This window comes from Solanum verrucosum, unplaced genomic scaffold (genome assembly GCF_900185275.1).
Source record: "Solanum verrucosum unplaced genomic scaffold, falcon-dt-bn FXZP01000145.1, whole genome shotgun sequence".
Taxonomy (NCBI): Eukaryota; Viridiplantae; Streptophyta; class Magnoliopsida; order Solanales; family Solanaceae; genus Solanum; species Solanum verrucosum.
The window spans coordinates 442,008-446,467 of record NW_026020698.1 but is presented as its reverse complement, the minus strand read 5'-3'; the positions used below and the strand labels follow the sequence as shown (position 1 = coordinate 446,467).

At 33.7% G+C, this 4,460-nt stretch overlaps 1 pseudogene; it reads right to left on the bottom strand.

Moving 5' to 3' along the window:
* Positions 1-3,466: 3,466 nt before the first annotated feature.
* On the bottom strand, positions 3,467-3,982 carry LOC125812356 (ethylene-responsive transcription factor ERF116-like; annotated as a pseudogene).
* Positions 3,983-4,460: the final 478 nt, after the last annotated feature.

Here is a 4,460-nt window from a genome sequence, read left to right as displayed (position 1 = left end):
AAAATAAAATTGTATTCAATAAAGTTTTGACTTCAAGAAAAAAGTTTCAAAGCAATATTTTACAAATGAAAATGACTAAAAATAAAACTGAAAAAGCTAATCTTTCGAATTTAGGTGTACCCAAATTATTTATTGATTATCATAAAAAATATCTTAAAATCAAAGAAATTTTAATCACCAAAACAAAAACACAATTATTTTTATTATTGGAGAAACAAAATTTCATTTCACTAACACCATACTAATTTAAAAAAATGAAACTTACATTCATTCATTTAGAAGTAAAACATTAATTTGACAATCATTGTAACATAACAACATAGATTATATCGAAAAACTAATCACAAAGACCTAAAGCCCCTGAAAGATTTTAAAATCAAAACTTGTACCCCCAAAAGTTTCAAAATTATTATTTCAGATCCGTTTCGCCCTTTTTTTGGACCATAGTATTACATATATATGCTAAGATCATTCAAGATACTAAATTCACCCAACAAGTATCCATAATTATCAACAATTGAACCCCCTAATTTATGTGATATTTTCACCTCGTACCTTCTGAAATATTCATTCAGGTTTCCTTAAATAGTTCTTCATCCGTTTCATTCCCAATTTCTTCTTTGATTTTTTTCCTTAACTCCATTTGATGGATTGAAATTTCTAGTAACACCCATTGATGATTTTTTTCAGATTCATCACCCGAACAAGTTCTTTTGTCAGATTTTTCAGAAATCTGAATTGATTTTGCATTTTTCTTCTGACTAGTTCTGCAAATTCAAGCTTCTTAGACTTGTCACTTTCAAAATCTTCATCAACAGTGATAAAAGTATCCAACCAAATATTCGTAGATCGGGTGTCTGATTTCAGCACCAAGTTATCATTTTTATTCTTTCAAACACTAAAAGAATACAATCTCACACAACTTTTTTAATGTTATATTTTGGAATTTCATGATTAGAGATTTTTTAAATAAATAGGGTGGGGGTGGGGGCGGGTGGGTGTCACGACCCAACCCACCGGACCATGTGGGCACCTACTCTAACACCTAGATAGGAGAACCCTCGATTCCCAATAGTTAAAATCATGCGGAAAATTAAGAAAATTGCCGAGACAAGGAAGTTCATATAATGTTGTTATAAAAACAAGAGTTTAAAACGACTCAAGGTTAAGACTTGTAAAGTAACTAACACCCCATGGATCTAGTCTAAACAGGTACAAGTGCTACTAAGAGTACAACGTAAAACATGATAACGAAAAGACACAACTTCCAATATGCGGAAGGAAAGATAGAAAATGCTGGAGATTTCCTTTGCCTTCACCTATGAAACATCACTAATCCTGCAACCACACTATGCCAAAAAGGCATAGCAAGAGCAGTATCAGTACAATCACACGTACTGGTAGGCATCATCGGTCAACCCGAATACCCACCGTATAATATAAGAAATCAACTGGCGAAACATGCAATTAGACTAATCGCTCCTCCACCCTTCTATTTTGACTATGCTTACCTTTTTTGAATATTAATATCAAACTAGTTCACTTGCCTCTAACCCTTTACTTACTTCGTTCGTGGTAACACCCAATCAATCAATCAATCAATCCCCTATGGAAGTTCCTCATACCCCTTTACCAACCCGGCCAACCACTCACGATACACCCTTACGTTTTCCTCATCTCTACTAAACTTATGACCCCACATTACGCCTATCGAGGCTTACTATTCAGTTATATTACCATCCCCTAACCTCAACAATAATACCCGTGACCTCATTCTAAATAATAAGGATAGCACCGGGACCCTTAGTTCCCCCTTACCATACTACAACCGAATTGAGACTCTACCATTCACATTTTATTACACAACCAGATATCTCCAATTAACTTACAACATCGTAACCCCCTACCTATTAGAATAGAATGTACAATCCACCAATCATTTCAGGAAACATGCCCGATTCCACAGTATCAATAATACAAGCAATTACACAGATAATACAAGTCAATGGCCCTCTCATGGAACCCATACCCGAACTGTTAGCGTACCAGTATGTGGTACCCGTTCCAAGTTAGTGTGTCGGATCGTGACACTTGTTCCAATGTTTTTGCTAGTACGTGGCAACCGATCCCAGTTAGTGTGTCGGAACGCAACATCCGATCCATTCAACAAGCCACAATAACAATCATAAGTATATTCTCATAATCATACAATCAAGTCATGATTCATGGAATTCAATTATCCGTCTATCTTAATTTACAATTAGGGTGATCAATAATTTAACATTCGCATACATCTATGTATCATAATGAAGCAAGAACAAACATATATCACACAACATGAAATCACAACCATCACCTCAACCTTATTCCACAAACTAGGGCATCCTCCTACAATATATGTCTAATGTACCACTTAAGGATATACACATAATCAACCCTGGTTCGGTGCATAAAAAACGTAAGCATGAATTCTACCGTCAATTTCAACATACTACATAGTGAATACCGAATTTGAAACTACTCAATCAAATAAATCTAGCCTACTTGGGCACCAAGCTGCTACAGAGAATTGTAGCTCCAATTAGGGTTTCTGGGTGACAAGATGGTGAGATTGGCGAAGAATCCACAAGTCATCGATCTCCTTACGCTAGAATTATCTTCCTCCTTCTTTCCCTAGCCTAGAGCAGCTTTTGAAGGATTTCTGGGGTGATTTACGTCTAATTTAAGTGTTTTCGAAAGAAGGAGAAAATAAGACTTTGCGTTATTACATTATGCCTCTCCTAACCCGCTCTGGCGGCTACTTACCCCGATGTGGCGCTGCCGCCCTAGAGGCTTCTGGCCCGCCCTGGTGGAACAATGGCCCCAACATTTTTCCAAAGTTTTGTTTCTCCTAAATAACGACGGTTTGGGTCGTTATAATGGGTGGGTGGTATTTCGATAAAGAAGAGAGTAGAAAAGCAATATTTTTGATAAATTTATTACTTCAAGAAAAATATTTCAAAGCAATATTTTGCAAGTGAAAATGATAAAATAAAAAATAAAGAAGGTAATCTTGTGGATTAGGGTTCCCAAAATATTTTTAGAATATGATAACAAAAATATCTTAGAATCAAAGACATTCTATTCACCAAAACAACAAGACAATATATAAAAATAATAATGGAGAAACAAAATTTCATTTCACTATCACCATACTAATTTTTTTTAGAAAAAGAAATTTAATTTCATTCATTAAAAAGTAAATCATTGATTTAACAGTTATTGTAACATAACAACATAGATTATATCGAAAATCTAATCACAAAGACCTAAACCCCTGACAGTTTATAAAATTAAAATTTGTATGTCGAAAATCTAATCACAAAGACCTAAACCCCTGAAAGTTTATAACATTAAACTTTGTATTCCCAATAGTTTTAAAATTGCTATTCTAGACCCCTTTTCCCTCTTGTTTTAGAGCATAAAATTACTTATATATGCTAAGATCGTCCATTGCACTAAATTCACCAACCAAATGTCCATACTTATCAACAACTGGAACCCCTAACTTATATGAAATTTTCACTTCGTTGCCCTATGAAATATTGACCCAGGTCCCCTTAAATAGTTCTTCATCTGTTTCATTACCAATTTCTTCTTTGATATTTTTCTCAACTCCATTTGATGGATTTGAATTTCCAGTAACACCCATTAATGACTTTTGTTTAGATCCATCACCCGAACAAGTTTTTTTGCCAAATTTTTTAGAAATCTGATCCTTTTTTACTTTTATTTTTAGCTATGATCAGTTCTTCAAATTCAAGCTTCTTAGACTTGTATCTTGCATAAGCTTCATCAACAGTGGTAAAAGTACCCAGCCAAAGATTTTTCTTTTCGATTGGGTGTCTAATTTCAACATCAAATTACCACTTTTTTGCTTCTGAACACCAACAGGATACAATCTAGCAGATTTTTTGTTTGATGTTATTTTTTGGGATTTCATAATTGGAGAATTGTTTTAAAAAAAGGTGTTGGGGGTAGGGCTATTTCAATAAATAAGTGTGTAGAAAAGCAAATGAAGAGATGAAAAATGACAGCTAAGTTATATATATATATAAACAAACATATTAGGTAGGGTGACAATTGACAGGTTGACTAAAATTTAAACGAGGGCATAATTAATGAATCAAGACAATAAATGAGTCAAGATATAATCTAACCTAAGTTAAAGATTTAATAGAACACAATTTATATAGATTTAAAAAAAAATAGTTAAATTCTTCAGGTAATTTTTTTTTCTTCAGAAATTGCAGCGTTTGATTATTTTTACCGTTTACATATGCAATCTATTAATGTCCTAATTTGAGAATGAGTTTTAAAATCTCCCAATTTGGTATAATTATCAAATTGGCATATGTGGATGAAATGGAGGCCTGAATCCAGAATCTTCTGTGATAAGAAGGTGCTACCAAAGCTTGAAG